The sequence below is a fragment of the Temnothorax americanus genome, unplaced genomic scaffold (assembly GCF_048541705.1).
Source record: "Temnothorax americanus isolate GAGA-0224 unplaced genomic scaffold, ASM4854170v1 Scaffold2, whole genome shotgun sequence".
In the NCBI taxonomy this organism is placed as follows: Eukaryota; Metazoa; Arthropoda; class Insecta; order Hymenoptera; family Formicidae; genus Temnothorax; species Temnothorax americanus.
In genome coordinates this window covers 3,361,970-3,378,312 of record NW_027509338.1, presented here as the reverse complement: position 1 = coordinate 3,378,312, position 16,343 = coordinate 3,361,970, and the positions used below count along the sequence as shown (strand labels likewise).

Sequence of the window (16,343 nt, the reverse complement as noted above, 5' to 3'; positions counted from 1 at the left end):
AGTTTTTGAGACGTATTCCATTTTATTGTCGTAAAATGATTGTCGAAACTGTCTGTGCAGAGAAAAGTATTTCTTAGAAATTCAGTTTAGCCGTATGTACTAATTTAATGTATATTACGAATATGATTGTCTATCTAAAGTGAACCTACAAATTGTGGATTTTTACTTCATTTTTGCATCGAAACTTTCCGATTCGGAAATGGGGAGTGTGTCGCGCGTATGTCGCCCGGCATCTGGCTTCTCGTTCACATTTGCGCGACGTGTCGGACGATGCGACTTGTCAGACCTTGTCAGGCACCGCGCGTAATGACAGGAAGGCAATTCGAATGCCTTCGGCATTCGACTCGACGAAACGAGTGTGCGTGACCTGCCAATTGTTGCGAGCGATTTCTCCCGTTCAAAAGCGCGCGAGGCACGGTTTTTCATTAATCCATATAAATATATACGCGCGCTTATTAAGCGCCGGCGGTCTCGACAAATCGGCCGCGGCGTAACGTCAGTTCCTTTCTTTCCTCTTTGTAATAACATATCTTTTCTCAAAGCAAAATAAAATAATACGAAAATGAAGTTGTAAAGTATGAGGCTAGATTAATTAATTAAAAGACCATTGGTCTTTTAATTATACCAATACTAAAAAAAATTTCAACAAGTTTTACAGATAGATCGAGGATGACGTGTCTTTTCAATTAGCGGTTAGTAATTTCGTGTGAGAAATGAAATCACGAGTCATCGTCATTCGTTATGTTCATATATTATCCAAAAAGAATCTACTGGCCGTCTTAAAAATTCATTCCAACAAGTTGAATGCAAATGTATTTAATAGATCGATGAATAGCAGTGATATCGCTCGTTGTAACATTTTATCGAGTGCATTCTCGACGGACTTGCGCAGTGCGGTCTCGAGATTGATTAGCTCTCGTTATCGCTGATTTATTTATTTATCATCTTCTATTGAGCAACGCGGCGGCGAAGTTTAACTTGCAAATCGCAGCGACAGCTAGTTATACGCACACACGCGCGACCCTCATGCTTTCGATATCGTGGCTTTGCGTGGGAAATCCAAGTTCTGTTCCGCGAGATAGCGAGAGTATGATACCGTAATCGTATATAGTTCTACGCGTACCTACCTTCGATTAGTTGATCAACCAATTTGTATGGTGGGTGGCCATTCCCGCAATCGTTGTTAGGCAAAATGCTAGTGACATCTCACGCGCGATCTTTCAAGCAGATTTCGAGAAATATACACGCCGTATCCATTCCCTCTGCTCCCTCAATATCGTTATCGTAAAATTAGACGCCTTTAGAGATTTTTAATTGTATTACGTTGGTCAGATGTAAATGCTATTTATGTTATAAGTTGACGCAAAATAATACGATTAAAAACTGTTAGGACAATTTATTGAGGATAAATGTTTGTTAAGTTGTAGTGTGTCCATTCGGATGTATAGTAGATATTGCAAAAACATCGCAATGTGTATAAAAGCGGTATTGACCTTGTTACGGATCGCGATTGCCGTTTGCCATTTCCGAGAGTCGAAGCGAGTGACTGAGAGCGCCAGGTCGGGTCTCCCGATCCGTTGACGAGAGCGTGCAGAGATCGATACGAATCCACTGTAATAATACGTGTAAGTAGTCGTAAAAACGCACGAACAAATTAGCGAGTAGGATTCTCCGCGGGTTCCCCAGCAAGTGCGCAATCTACGTGTTTCCATGGTGTAATTGTCTCGCGTAACTTGTATGCGTAAGTTAAGTAGCCCTTTTTCACGTATGCGATTTTTCAACGTCCCCCTCCCCCCGCCCCCCAAAGACAAGTTCTCGCAAACTGTGCAAACGCCATTCTACGTGTGTGTGTGTGTGTGTGTGTCTCTACGTAAAATGCATCGCTGTAATCGACGGCCCGACGGGTCGGAACGCTGGGATTGTTGCGGGATGCATTTGCAGTGGAGAGTACGCAACCACTTTCGAAGCAATAATTACGGGCGATTATCAGCGAGGTGCGTTATTGCTCGTTTTATCCATAGCCGATCTGGGATCAGCTTTGATCAACTGTTTCCAATTAACGTAAGCTTTTTTAGATCCATAAACTGTAGCTGTAATGAGGCATGCATAAAATCTAATTGATCAAGGCTGGTAATAATAAACACAAGCAGGTATTCGTATCGAATAGTATCGATAAAAAAAGAGACTTTTGCATAATGCTAAATGTTGTAGACGGTTGCGGTTTTATTTTCTATATTTACAATTGACCGTCTATTTTTTTCTTTCAAGAAAGATTAAAATATCACGAGCTGCCCATAAATCTTTGTGCGCGCGTCCTGATTTCACTCATTCGCTTCCTAACAGTCGAATCGACCGAACGGGATATTACATATACTATGTGTTCGCGTTATGCAAAAATTCATATCACGGTATAGTTCACAACAATTATTATTCGCAACAATAGACGTCCTTAAGAAAAGGACCTTCATGGAGAAAAATCTGCGGATTTTTCGGCGAGCCGAAATTAATATACGGGTCGATTGTACATGTATAAATAATATATAGAGCGCTATGAAGGAAAAATGCGGAATGGAGTATTCGCGATTGCGATCATGGTCTTGTCTGTGAATATAATGTTAATAAAAAAAAAAGTAACAGCGACGATGTGTTTTAGGTTATTTGTATTTAAGCTAATTCGAACTAATTGTTTACGTATCCCTGGTACTTATGAGTGATTATACGATAAATGCAAATAAAAATTAATTAAATAGTTACCGAGTCTTGTCTGTTTACAGAGCTGTGAGGTGCATCCTTTTCTGCTTTATCCACCCTTCCTGCTTCCTTCTCTTTCTGCTTATTAATACGGACGCAGGTGAGTATGATTGTTTCGAAAGATAAAAATGAACTTGAAATATTATTAATACGCAATATATATTTATCTCTCTCATATCGTATATAATATTTACATTGTTACGTTCCTTTAAATTTGTTATATGCAACATTTATTGTACATTTAAATAATATAGCTTTAGCACAGAGATATTCACAAATAAATATATATATATATTTTTTTACAAGAAATATACTTATTCCTATATTAGTTGTGTTTTTATATAGGAGATTTTTGAAAAATTGAATATGTATAGATATATTTATTTAATGAGATCAATATACATACACACATATATTATATATACATAATTAAATAATACAACAGAAATTCGCAAAGTTATAATCGCTTGTTTTGCTTGTTTCGCACGTGAGCGTTGCTACGCCTTAAGAATTCTTAAGTTTCCTAAGTTTTGTGGCAATACGATATAGCTGTACTGCGTCTTAACCTACTTACTAGTGCATTACACTTCGTGCATGAAGAACTATCGAACGTATCATGGTATATCAACGTCAATAAACGGAAGAAGTGTGTCTTCCGTTCAACTATTTCCGCAAAGATGGTATATAGTTACGGCAACTAACGTTCTACAAAGTTATCTATTATCTTTTCTATATAATTCTTATATGATGTACGTAGTATAATCTAATGCGGATGCGGTACGCGACTTATAACATGCATTAATTTTTCCAGAAACTATAATTTTTGTGCAATATAAATGTTTCCACTCATATAGCTCTTTTCTTAGAATCATAATCCGTTATATTCTCTCTTCTCATAAGTTTGTGTTCTACATTTTATTCGGCGTTAACTGCAACACCTGCTTATATATATACACGTGAGGTAAGTGACGCGTTATCGTCGCGCTCGGCGCCCCGAATAATGTTCCTCGAATGTCCCGATTACGATTATCATACGCGAGATGCGATCCTGCGCGTGTTTCTCGAGCTCCTCCCATTCCCGGGAACGCGAGCGTGAGTCGGGCTCCCTAAACTAATTCTTCAATTAAGCTAATTCCTCCGTCGAGGCTGCAGACAGTAATAATCGCTCGAGGCAGACGGCGCAGACGCTCGACGCTCATCAAGACGACGTTTGAATTACACGCCGAATCGTCGTCGGTTTCTCAAGAAAGTTGCTATTCGAGACACGCGCCGCAATCTGCAGACATAAATACTAGTAAATACGGCAGATTCGATCGACGAAGAGTAAGTATCCACTGAAGTGCTCCTCTCGCACTTCAGGCAGCTGAACGAAGAAAACGATATACACGTCTGGTTTCTGCTCATGATTTTCCTTCTCTCCGTCAAGACACTCGGCTGGTCTTTGCGTGAAAGATAGGATATGTTTGAGTACGAGAAGCGCGGATGCTTCTTTTCCATTTCTTTAACGTGGCGTTTACAGAAGACTTCGCGTTCCCGATATACACGAAGCGGAACGTTTGCTGAAGCCTTTTGCGTCTTTTTTTAGCTTTTCTGTCTCACTTTCATTATGAGGCATTTCGTTAGTATTGTGTAGCTTACCCAGGATAAAGAGAGGAAGCTTGTTGTGTGTAACGCGGTATCGTTGCAACTCGATCTTCGCAACGCCGCTATACGTGTGCAGGCACTTTTAGAAAATGCAAGTAGAAAATATAAGCTCCTCGTGGCTTCTTTATTTAAAAATTGCCCTCTCTTTTTTCATCAAATGTCAACGTTTCAGACCCCAAGAAATTACAAAATGTAAAAAAGTTTTTTGTCCATGATCTCGAACTTAGGTACGTTATGTATGCTGCTTATTGCGCTCTAACTCGCGAACGAGAATGCGTATTAATAAAGTTCTCTTTATAAAATTTGCGTTTGGCTCAATTTAGAACTGATTAGATTTTTTAAATAGATCTATCGAATAATTACGACGGGCTGGTCAAAAAGTACTGTCAAAATTTGTTTAAGGAAAAATTTTCACAAAAAACTTCAAACTCGCGTATCTCTCTTAATTTTGGAATGGACTACACATACTCCTTAGTTCGCCGAGTAGATCCCACTGGACCCCCCCCAAATTTTTTTCCGGCTACGGCCTTGCGGCGGCTCGATTGGAACACGAGATGCAGTCCTCATTTTAAAGAGGCTCCAATATTTTATTGAACATGACGTTTACTTTTCTGATATCTTCTTGCTTCTTGCACATGTGTTTTATGACGTACAATCAGCCATTCCAAGCAGTCAAGTTCGATTATATGTCTCATTGCATTTTACAGATGGTTTATCATTTCACATGTGGTTTTCTTACGGTTTCCACACGCGCCTGGTGTGAAGTCCCACGTGTATGTACAAAATATAAAAATATGTTTCTCCAGATTTTAATCTAATTCAAAACAGATTAAATATAGCGATTATTAAGTACTTAAAATGTATAATTAAATGTATTGTACAAACATGGATTTTACTTATTGATAAGATTTCTATAGATTGTAATTAATTCAATATCTTATTAGATCTACGTCTTTCTCTCTTTTGCCAAGATGATGATAATATACTTCTGCTCGCATAAAGATGTAATGTTATTTATATACGTATATAATAAGTAGATAAGTAAAAATACAACCGTACATGATACACAATCAAATTACAAGGGAAAACGTCGTAATTGCCCATAATATTATTTTTAGTGAATTTTGCGTAGGGGCAAATAATGGTATACAAAATTTACTAAAAATAATATTATGGGCAATCAAGATCCAGTCCTGACGTCCAATCCTGATTACGGCGTTTCCCTTGTAATTTGGTTATTTATATATTTATGTATACATTAAGTATTTATGTAATCTCATATGTAATTTCCTCGCAAGGGTCTCGTAAAATTGTCCTTACAAAATCCTGTATTACTCGGTTTGGTAGTTTCACGATCGCTGCATGGTGATTCGAATCGATTCAAGTCCTAAGGTCATTCGAGGACGCAAGGACGTTGACATTTCATATAATGAATGCGTCTCGTACGATATATCTCGTTCAGAGTTTGCAATAATTTTGTCTTTTCCTTTTTTGGCCGCAGAAATCTCGATTCTGTAAGTTTTTGAACTATTGTGATGTTTTTCGCTAATTTGTATATTGGATGTATGTACAATTTGTCTTTTTGTTTTGAAGTTTTTGAAATTGCGTAATCAAATAGCGCCTCAAGTAGGAAAAATTACACATATATGCAACCACAAGTTTGAACGTACCTATAATAATTTAATGGGACTCAAATTTAGTGATTGAAAAGTCCACGTCACGTTGCAAAAATTTCTAGGTTTTTCCTGTCTTTCCACATTTCCTCAACACAATTTAAAAGCATGTTTAAAGCAATGTCATAACTATTTATCTTGTCAATTAACCTCGACTTTTTGCATTTATTACTTCCGGTGCATCTAAACTTTTGATCAGTATTGTGTATAAATATAACAATTAGCGGTTCAAATAAAATCGTATCATTTTATCTGAAGTTTTCAAAGTTGTCACAATTATATGAATCTATTCTTTTTGTTGCATTTTATATATATTTGCTTTTTTCCCTTTTTCTGTTTCCAAAGCGCAAACATACATTTATGTTATTTTAAGTACAAAAAATGTAAATAAAAAACTGTAACGAGAAATAGTGCTGAAATAAAAATTAACAGAACGATTACAAATAATTTAACAAATAAACTTGTTTTACAAATATAGATCAACAGGGTTATGTGTATTTATACACATATTTATTAAACATTTATTCATTACGGGGGGATGGTATTTCAGTTGAAAATAGCAAATATTGCCTTTGAATATATATATCTTTAATCTATTTACGAGACTATATATATATATATATATATATATATATATATATATATATAACCCGCGAAATTAGTTGGTTTGTCAACAGGAATTCCGGCATGTGGTCGTTATGAGGGCAACGATAATGAAGTATTTAATCGCGGACTACCTACGTAACCTTACTTATAACACCTGAAATTCTTACTAAAGCATCGCACTCTAAACGTTTACATTCTTCGAACGAATGTGCCGTTGCAAAATATAATTACCGCGATGAAGTTGTTTGTCCATCCGCTGAAACATTGACGTGTGCTGGGAACTAAAACGAGAACTGGGTTCCCGCTTGCTAAATTAAAAATTAAAACGCACGGTCGCGTGCGGTTGAAACAAAATGTCACAATGTTGGGTAAAATATAAATTAAAGTATTTATTCTCTGAATCTTTCAATTGTCTCTATTTTGAACCAGAATATTTTGAGCGCTGTACAACTTTTTATTGTAAGAATTATGGACTCTATCGCGGCTCATAAATCTTATGAATGTTGTTGTACCGGTTCAACGTGTGTACATCCTTGATTTGCATCGTCATTCTTACGTAACGCTCAAATCCAAGCTAATCCAAGCTAATCCAAGAGACTTGTGTGCGCGTGAGAAAAAATTGATCGAAGGTCGAAATGGTGTTTCGAAAATTTCTATTTATATACCTCGCCGAACTTTCCGATTTTCTTTTTAACTTTCGCATCGTTAGCTTGATTTCAGATTTTGCTCGTCATTTATGTTTGTTTTCTTCTTCCTTTACATCACATTATTTTATCGCTATCGTTTAATTCACTTTCGCATCGTTAGCTTGATTTCAGATTTTGTTCATCATGTATATTTGTTTTCTTTTTCCTTTATCACATTATTTTCTTTTGATATTTTACTCACAACTTGAATTTTTTAAAAATATTTTTATTTTTCTACATAATTACTTTTATTATTTAGTTTTATTATCGTATTAGTTATTCAAATATGCACTCTGAGCTTTATATATATATATATATATATATCTCAAAACTTATAAATTAAATAAAAAATACTATGGTTTCCACTTTTGCTCAGAGACCTAATTCACCGCGTACATTTTATCGTGTACATAATGATATAATAGTCATTTTATGTAATGCGGTAATGTCAACAATGCTATATTTGATGGATTATATCCGTGTTCTTTCCTCGAGAAATTGCGACTCTGCAATAATGTTTATTCTGTTAACAGAAATGTAAACAAAAACGCTCACACATAACTCACAGTTTCTTTTGTATCAATCAAGGCGGAGAATAATGACACGTGAGGATGTGTTTTAATTTTAACTAAGAAATATTGTATATATATATATATCAAGTATTTTTAGAGAGCTGGCAAGTTTTCCAGACCGAGCAAAATGCATTTGGTGGAATAACATATCAAAATTTTTGGCATTACAGCTTTTACGTGTGTATAATGACGAGTAAAATAGAACAAGACAAAGAATGCGTGAATTAAAACTTTCTTTCTTTGTTTCTTGATAAAGGATTATAAATTGAACTGCAAACTGAAATTCAGTACGTTTGTGGTGCGGATATATTCAAATTGAATGAATAAATATAGAATTCATTATTCTAATGTCTAATCGATTCGTGTGGAGTTCCGTGTCACGTAACATTACTCGAAACACAAATCACTGTTAATGTCTTCGGCTGTATTGGGCCGTACTCCCAAAGGTCACACTGTATACCATTAGTTCGCGTTTCTTTCGTCTCGATTATCGAAAATACGACGTGTGTATCTGCAAAACGCCGCCTTCCTTTTTTTGCCAACGACTATCATCCTCCAATCTGTTAGATGTGACGTGTCAGGCTTTGGGCAGGGGGTCTCTTTTTATCCTCCGTCGAATTTACGTCCGCGTTTTAAAAACAAAGTGATACCGCCGCGACAAAAAAAAAACAGGATGGTCGGCGTTATCACGGTATGTGCGTGTGCGCGCGCGCGCGCGCGGTCGGGGCCCACACTCGTCACTTTATCGGAATACGGGATTTTCTACGGGACGATGGCTCGTAAACCGTATGTGGGTCACTGGATAGAGTGCCCGGCGTTATTCGGCTAGATCCATCGGATCAACAATAGGTGCGAGCGGTCCCCTCCGGAAGATGAACATCAGATAATCCCGTAAACCCGGCGGAATGCAAATTGAAAACCGGCAAAGAGAAAATGCAATTACGATCCGGGAGTCTTTCACAATCGGTGCATCTGCCTCGCGATCGATTTTGCAATTCCGGCCGATTATCTGTCCCTGGCTCTCTCGGTCGTCGTCGTGACTTTGAACGACTGCGAGTAATTAACACCCTGCTCCGCCCGAGGTGGCAATTATCGTAACACGCGCGGCATAATTAATGGCAATCATACTTTGCCAAGTGAATTTTCCGCGTGACGACCTCGAACAACGCGGAAGCGCGAAGATAATCGTGAGAGCGTTCTACGGAAATCCAATGTCACGAACGTCTTGCGGAAGTGATACACGGCGTTATTTCATCGTAGGAATTTTTCAGCCGATCACTGTTCTCTGCTCATTTATTGATAGTATAGATCGCGTTGATCTTTTAATTATAAAAACTGATATCTTTTTATTTAGGCAAGAACGTTAGATTACCCGATAATAATACCTTATCCGATATCTTAACAGTATGTTATCTCTATCTTATCATCCATCGAGTCTGTTTTGTGGTCCTCTCTGTTTCGAACAAGTGCATCTTAATTAATTCACACACGTCAGCGCAGTGATAAATAAGCTATAGCGTGTGTATTCAACGCAGGATTCCTGAACGTATTGTTGGACTGACCTAAGTCTCTGGCTGCGGCGCATTTTGTCGTCGAGAATTTTTGTTTGAGAGGTAAGCTTGCCAGCGGAGCGGAGGCACAGGTGGGCAACCGGGGAATACTTTGTCAGAGCGGCGGACGGAAGAGTGAGCCGCGACCGCGCGTGGACACTGGTCAATATCTTCGCTGCGGTTCTGCGGCCGTTTTGTTTTATCGTGACATGACGTTAGAGGAGCGCCAGTGACGTCACTGGATCCACTCAGCCGATGGACGAGAGCCACTGAAGCGATAAACGTATTTATTAAGTGTGCTAAGAGGGGGCCTTTGGCGATGTCCGAGGCGTTCTTGCGCTTAATGTTTTATGCCTCATTATTACCCGCGAGCCGCTTTGGTTCATTTTCTCGTCGCTTGACAGCCATCTTCTGCCCTTTGTCTGTCTCTCATATCGAAATCACGTCTTTTTATCTTGCATAATTCTGACAAAGCAACCATATATCTCATTTCATCCGGCATAGAAAATTAGCAACTTTATATAAGTGTCATTATACGTGTGTATATATACAACACAATGACAGATTATATTACTTATTTCCTTTGATACGTTATCTTTCTATGATCCTAAAGATGATTAATTAGTGTATAAATATAAGAGATGTAAAAAAGTATACCCGCGATAATCGAACGGTTCATGTGTCAAAGTGGTCTGAAATGATGTAACTGATAAGGGTGTGACATAAATGTAACAACAGCAGATAAACTCGCTAGTATAGGTGTGTACGAAAACGGAAGCGTCGCCGCTGAATTACCTTCAAACTCGCCGCATCGCGATAATATCAAAATTCGACGTGCTATCTACATCCGGGTGTGATGTGGACGAGGGCGATCGCGCTATCTTATTCGAAGCATCGAATACACCGTGGCCTTAAGGAAGCTTCCTCTCCCGTCCGCGCGCGGACTCGCGCGAATAATCGCGATGATGTTCTCCGGACAGATAATTTTAGCTCACGCAAATTACTCCGCGATAATTCGCTTATTGCGAACGTAGATCGGTAAAGTCGCGCTATACAAGAGTTTTCTTTTTGGACGGTCTTTCGAACGTAAATCGGAGAAGCGGTCCGACACACTTTAAGGGTTTTTTTTTCTCTACGTCGCGCATATTTTTATATTACACCAGACACTCGAAGACACTTTGCATCGCGCTCGCCTTTGAAGGCGACTAGTTTTATGGTGGAGCGCACTTCATGTAAGCGTGAAATCACGTGGAGAATAAAATACGAACACGATTTTCCGTGAGAGGAGCAGGCAGCTTCTTGCTTCTTCGTGATCCGGATATTTATTAAACTTGGGATCCGAGTAAATTCAACAGGGCTCATATATATGTAGTTTCTCACATAGGTATACTCTGTACTTCGCTCTCGGCGAGAGGAAAAAGTTGAGAAATTTTTGACAAAAGGATTTCCGGGGCTGACCTCGGCGAAGCTTTCAGGTACCTTGGAAGAACATAAAAATGTTCATCTCTCTTCTCATAAATTCAAGAATATCAGAAATAGATATCTTCATTTTGCATAAATTTCTTGTACAATTTCCATAATGTGAGGGCGGCTAACAAACTCCATCTTCGTCCACAAGATAAAATATCATAAATTCTACATTTGAAAAGAGCGTATATGTTTCTGAATTTCTGAATTAATTTTTACATACATTTTTTGTCTTTCTGTGATGTCTCTTGTATAGTTTATTTGAAATTAATGCAATTCAATGTTGTATTTATTCGTCCGAGGTCCGCTCTTTCCGCGTCTATTTACCAGCATTACGAATGCCGCAATTAAATATTTGGGTACTAATGTACGGGCAAGCGCCAACGCTGCGAACGAGAAAATCACATTGTGGTCCAGTTATCGTTTGACAATCTACCCTGCTGTTCCTATTGTCTCGCGGGAGACACGGCAAACGCAATCTTGTTGTGCGCGAACCACCGGTACCACACCGAGCAAGCTCCCAACGGGAGCGCTTGAAAAGCGCTTCCACCGCTCTCGCCGTTGCTGTCGAAACGAGAATGAAAAGACACCGAGCTCTCTCGATTTTTCCACGTCGTTGTTCCCTTAGATTCCGTCCTCTCGCTCTTTCATTTTCCTCTCTCTCTCTCTCTCTCTCTCTCTCTCTCTCTCTCTCTCTCTCTCTCTCTCTCTCTCTCTCTCTCTCTCTCTCTCTCTCTCTCTCTCTCTCTCTCTCTCTCTCTCTCTCTCTCTCTCTCTCTCTCTCTCTCTCTCTCTTTCTCTCTCTCTCTCTCTTTCTCCGCCCTTCCGCCTTACCTCTCTTTTTCTGTTTATACCTCTCGTATCTATCCATCTGGTGGCACGGCAATTTTTCTCGGCGAGATTTTTATTGCATCACGAACATACGGTAATATATTATCGAACTGTCAAAACGTATTGCGTATTACTCGTGTCGGGTGTAGCGAAAATATTTCTGATTATATAATTTTCTCAAAATATTTAATAATACCGCATACGTAGTGATATCTTATGTAATTCAATCTTCGATCAGACGGCAGATTTGTCACGTCAGTCACGTGAGACTGTGTGATGAACCGTGTGCCGCTAATCACCGAGAGGGTCTACTTACGGTAATCGATATCTTTTATGAGGCCGAGGGAGAATATAACGTGGTAACGAGACGCTCGTCCCGCGCGGGCCGGGAGAAAGATTAAGAGAAGTTAGATCTCTCTATAGCCGGGAGAATCGCGTGTCTTCGCTTAGTTATCGTCCAAGAATGGACTCGCGGTTGTGTCGGGATAAATGAGCTTCCGTTTATCGGGCCAAGGACGTCGCCGGATATCTCCAATAGCTGCGAATGTCCGGTGAACCATGAACGTATGTGTGTGTGTTCGGTCGTACGTGCGGGGGGCGATATTTCGCTAATCGTTACAGCCGGGTTCATTGATTTAGCGTGTGTCAGCGGTGTGTAACTCGCCGTAACACACTGTCCTACGCTGTAACGTGCACGCTGTTGCATCTTTGTATCCTTGTAAAGGAGAACTTTGTTTCAGTCCGTTTTTCAAATTACACTTTTTTGCAACGAAACACTTGCAGTGCGGCGTTGTTTTAACAATTTCCACGGTAATGTCAACATTTCTAATCCTGTTTTCTATGTCATATATCTATATCTGTCCTTGTCTCGATTGCCGCGCCATCTCTCGCTACACGCAATGTCAACCTAAATGTGCTTTTGCACATATAAAAGTTTATTTAAACTAATCTTTTTCTCTAGGCTTTCAATCTTAGATCTAATTGCACGATATTGTTCTTAAATGTTGTCTCTAGGTCATGCCGGTCTAATATTGTGGAATTTTTGTACAAAGCAAATATTGTCGTTACGTATACCAAAAATTAACAAAAATATTAATTTTTTCTCGTTTTTGATATAAAATCGACCACCATGACCTAGATTTTGACGCGTACTTTAATTTTAGACAAGAATTTTGCATTTCTATAAAGCCAATTAAAAGATTAGTGCTAAGAAAAAAAGCCGGTATTACAGACGGCTTTAGGATCCCCTTAACGATATCTTGGAATTTATGTGACAACGACATATCATTATTATTTTCATGGTCATTACGTAAATTACGACAGCAGAGTCGCGATGCTATAAACCCGAGAAACTTTTGTTGGATCTCTGAATATAATTGTGCCGACGGGACACGGGGCGCAAAGCGGTGACCTAATTTTTTTTTCTTTATTCGCGTATTTTTTTCCACGCCGCGTCCCCCAACGAATCCGGACGCACACTCGAAGCCTTTAAAAGGTTCACAAAATTACCTCCGTTTTACGGCGTGATTTATATTCGTTTCGTATTCTCTCATTTCTTCTTTGAATTTAATAGCTTTAGAAGAGATTCGCAAGGTCGGCCGACATATCAATCAGCGGATATCTAGACATGAGTTTGAAAAGAACATCTGTCAACGGGGAAATTCATCTAAGCGACAGAGTCTAACGCAAGAATACCTCTCAAAGAGGAAGATCCTCCTTGTTACAGCTTAAGGCTTTGTGGCAAACAACCACATACGTTTTTCATGATTATTATAACAAACCAAGAAGCATAATTTCAATTTAAAAGTACAAGTTTAGAAATCGGTCTATAGGTAGAGCCATCGGCAAAATGCGTTTGATTTTGCACGAAATAATTTTGCGTGAAATAAATTTAGATTTGAAAAAGTTACACGATTGAATTATTTTGAATTCGAATAAATACTTGTAAATTAATAGCTATCTTTTGTAATAAGTAATTTGTAAGTTAAGTACATTACGACGCGCGTTAAATGAATCATTACTTCGCTTCGGACCGATTACTGCTATATTAATGTCAGAAAACTTTTGCGCAACGATGTTCTGTCAAGTGTCACAATTATCGCGGTGCCGCGGTGTCGAGGTTTCCGTGTCTAACAGGTTTATTTTCACGAGGATGTTATACACCGATCTACACCGCCGTCGGCGTCGGCGTGATTCCGTCGCTATTTATTACGACGGAGAGACAGACGGTAATGAACGGACGTAAATGCGGTGGCGAGCAAGTGGAAGCAGTCAGCGGAGAACCGGCGGAAGCACGTAGGTTGCTCGGCCGGATTGTTTCGCCCTTCGTCTCTTCGCGATCTCGCACTTCCTCTCCCCGCCTCGTCCCGCCTACCTCTACGTTTCGCTGCCGCATGCTCGAGCATTCATTCTCGGATTCTCGGTCTTCGCCTCGATTCCGCCGATCGACCCGTGCCGATCCGCACACGGTCGTCGACGGAAGACGAGCGAGCCGTGACCTGCAATCTAGCGAGCCGTATCCTCGCGCTTCGGCGATCTCGTTCTCCCTCTCGGTTCTCCTTCCCGGCCCGCGTCCTCGTTCCCGATACACAGTTTCGTGGTGCCCACCCCGCGCGCGATCGAGAGCAGGCCCCATTCACTCTCCTTTGACCCGTTCGCGCGCGCGCGTTATCGCCGGCGCGGCGCGGCGCCGCGGCGGTGTGGTCCGCGTGCCCGTGATTGCCAGTAATTTATTTATCTGCCCTTAAACGGCGCGCGTGCACGGATTTTACTGGGCGCCGTCACGTCACGGTTACGTGCACCGCGTATTCTTGGCATTGGACGCCACTGATCTAATTGGCGTACGGACAGGTATCGCGTATCGCCTCCGCATCTTCCGCCGACACGACGCGTCCTGCGGCAACGATCGGGCCCGCCGCGGCGTGGTATAATTTGTTTCAAATTTAACGATGACGATGGAGTGTCCCCGTGTGCATCAAGGCGTCTCGGTTTCTTGTGGCGATATCGGCCGTTCAACTTTAAACACGCGCCGCGTTCGGCCTCCAACTCGACCCCGCATTAACTCCATTAAATCCTAATTTTCTACTTTGCTCAGCGTCGTATTCGTATTCTCTTATTCTTATTACTATTATTATTATTATTATCGTTTTTATCACGCTCTTATAGAGTGCCTGTGTGTTTCTTTTTTTCTAACCTTCCTTTCTTAACGGCAAAACGCCGAGTATGACCTTTGGACGTATACATATATTATAATATCTGCATTGCAATTGTAAGTCACGATAAAATCGTATCATAAAATGCAACGTTCGAAAATTCGCGAGATTTTTCAACCGTGACGAAAAACACTGATTAAATATTAGGATTTTGATGGATTGTAAAACATCGCGGTGAAAAATTGATGGGGCCACCCACGTACGTTTTGCCTCGATCCTGAACGGTATCGCCTATGAATAAAACTGTTCCATTATCCCGTAATGTCAAATTTTTAACACACAACATTTTACACGCGTTGTGAAAGATGCACGCGAGCGCAGCTTGTTTATCGGCGCTTTATCAGCGTCGACCTTTCGCGCGGGACGCGCGCGAGAACGTTACAGTTATCTCCCTATATATCGACTTGTCCACCTATCCCTATAAATATCCGGTGTAACACCAAAAAACCTCTTTTCATTCTCACTTCGGTGTTTCGCGCCTCGAATTTACCCTCGATCGAGCACGCCAATCAGATCGATACTGTCGCGGTTCGCCTCTGATGCGAACCATAATCGCGCGCCTCTGCCGAGCGTGATAAATAAATCGGTTATAAAAGCGGCATCTGTGCGATTCTCGACGAGGACTTACCTACTTGCTCCGCGCACTCCTCGCCTACGGCCACGGCGGTTGTATCGGCATATTCTCTCCCCCTCCCCCCTCTCTCTCTCTCTCTCTCTCTCTCTCTCTCTCTCTCTCTCTCTCTCTCTCGTTTCCTCTAGCTTTCTCGAACGTTCGTGAAATCGCGCCACGGAAATGTACACCACCCGATCGAATGGCTATTGATTGCGTACAGAAATAAAAATGAAAAAGGAGAGGGACCTCCCTGAGGTCAGCTTTCGTAGACCTCTCATCGAGACGTTTTCCCTCGCGGTCTCCTCCGCGGCTCCTCCGTGTGGCTTATTGTGTGCACGCGCGGCTTACATAACGCCTGACCGTCCTATATTCTGCTATTATGTCAGGTTTGGAGAGAGACCACGACGCTCTTTCGATAGGTGGTCTATGCGTCGTTCGCTCGTCGCGTCGCGACGAGAGAAAATCGGACGGGCGCACCGAAATAATTCCGCACGGGGTCAAGTAGAAACAACGGGAGAGAGCCCGTTGTATTATAAGAATTTATTTATAAACGCGGCTATTTTCATTCTCTGCGCAACGATTTTTCTTTACGCCTGTGTTGCTCCGATTATTTATGCGCGGTCGAAGGGCTACATAGTCGAAGGCGTTGAGATAAAAAAAATGTCGCGTCGACGTATGTGGTGTATCCGTAAAAATAGTTTTCTACGCGGTTTTTACCTTTTTAAATGCTACATAAAC

The 16,343-nt window shown here is 40.6% G+C and overlaps 1 long non-coding RNA gene and 1 pseudogene across 2 annotated transcripts in view; one reads left to right on the top strand and one right to left on the bottom strand.

The window, feature by feature from the left end:
• Positions 1 to 16,343, top strand: part of LOC143896857 (uncharacterized) — a 59,766-nt gene that overhangs the window by 31,843 nt on the left and 11,580 nt on the right. The window contains exon 2 of one of the 2 annotated variants that reach the window (XR_013256780.1): positions 2,775 to 2,842. The exons of the other annotated variant lie outside the window; for it this stretch is intronic. This is a non-coding gene — a long non-coding RNA (uncharacterized LOC143896857). Of the gene's footprint in view, positions 1 to 2,774; positions 2,843 to 16,343 lie in introns of those variants that run through there. 2 annotated transcript variants of the gene reach the window in all.
• On the bottom strand, positions 3,880 to 7,224 carry LOC143896899 (uncharacterized; annotated as a pseudogene).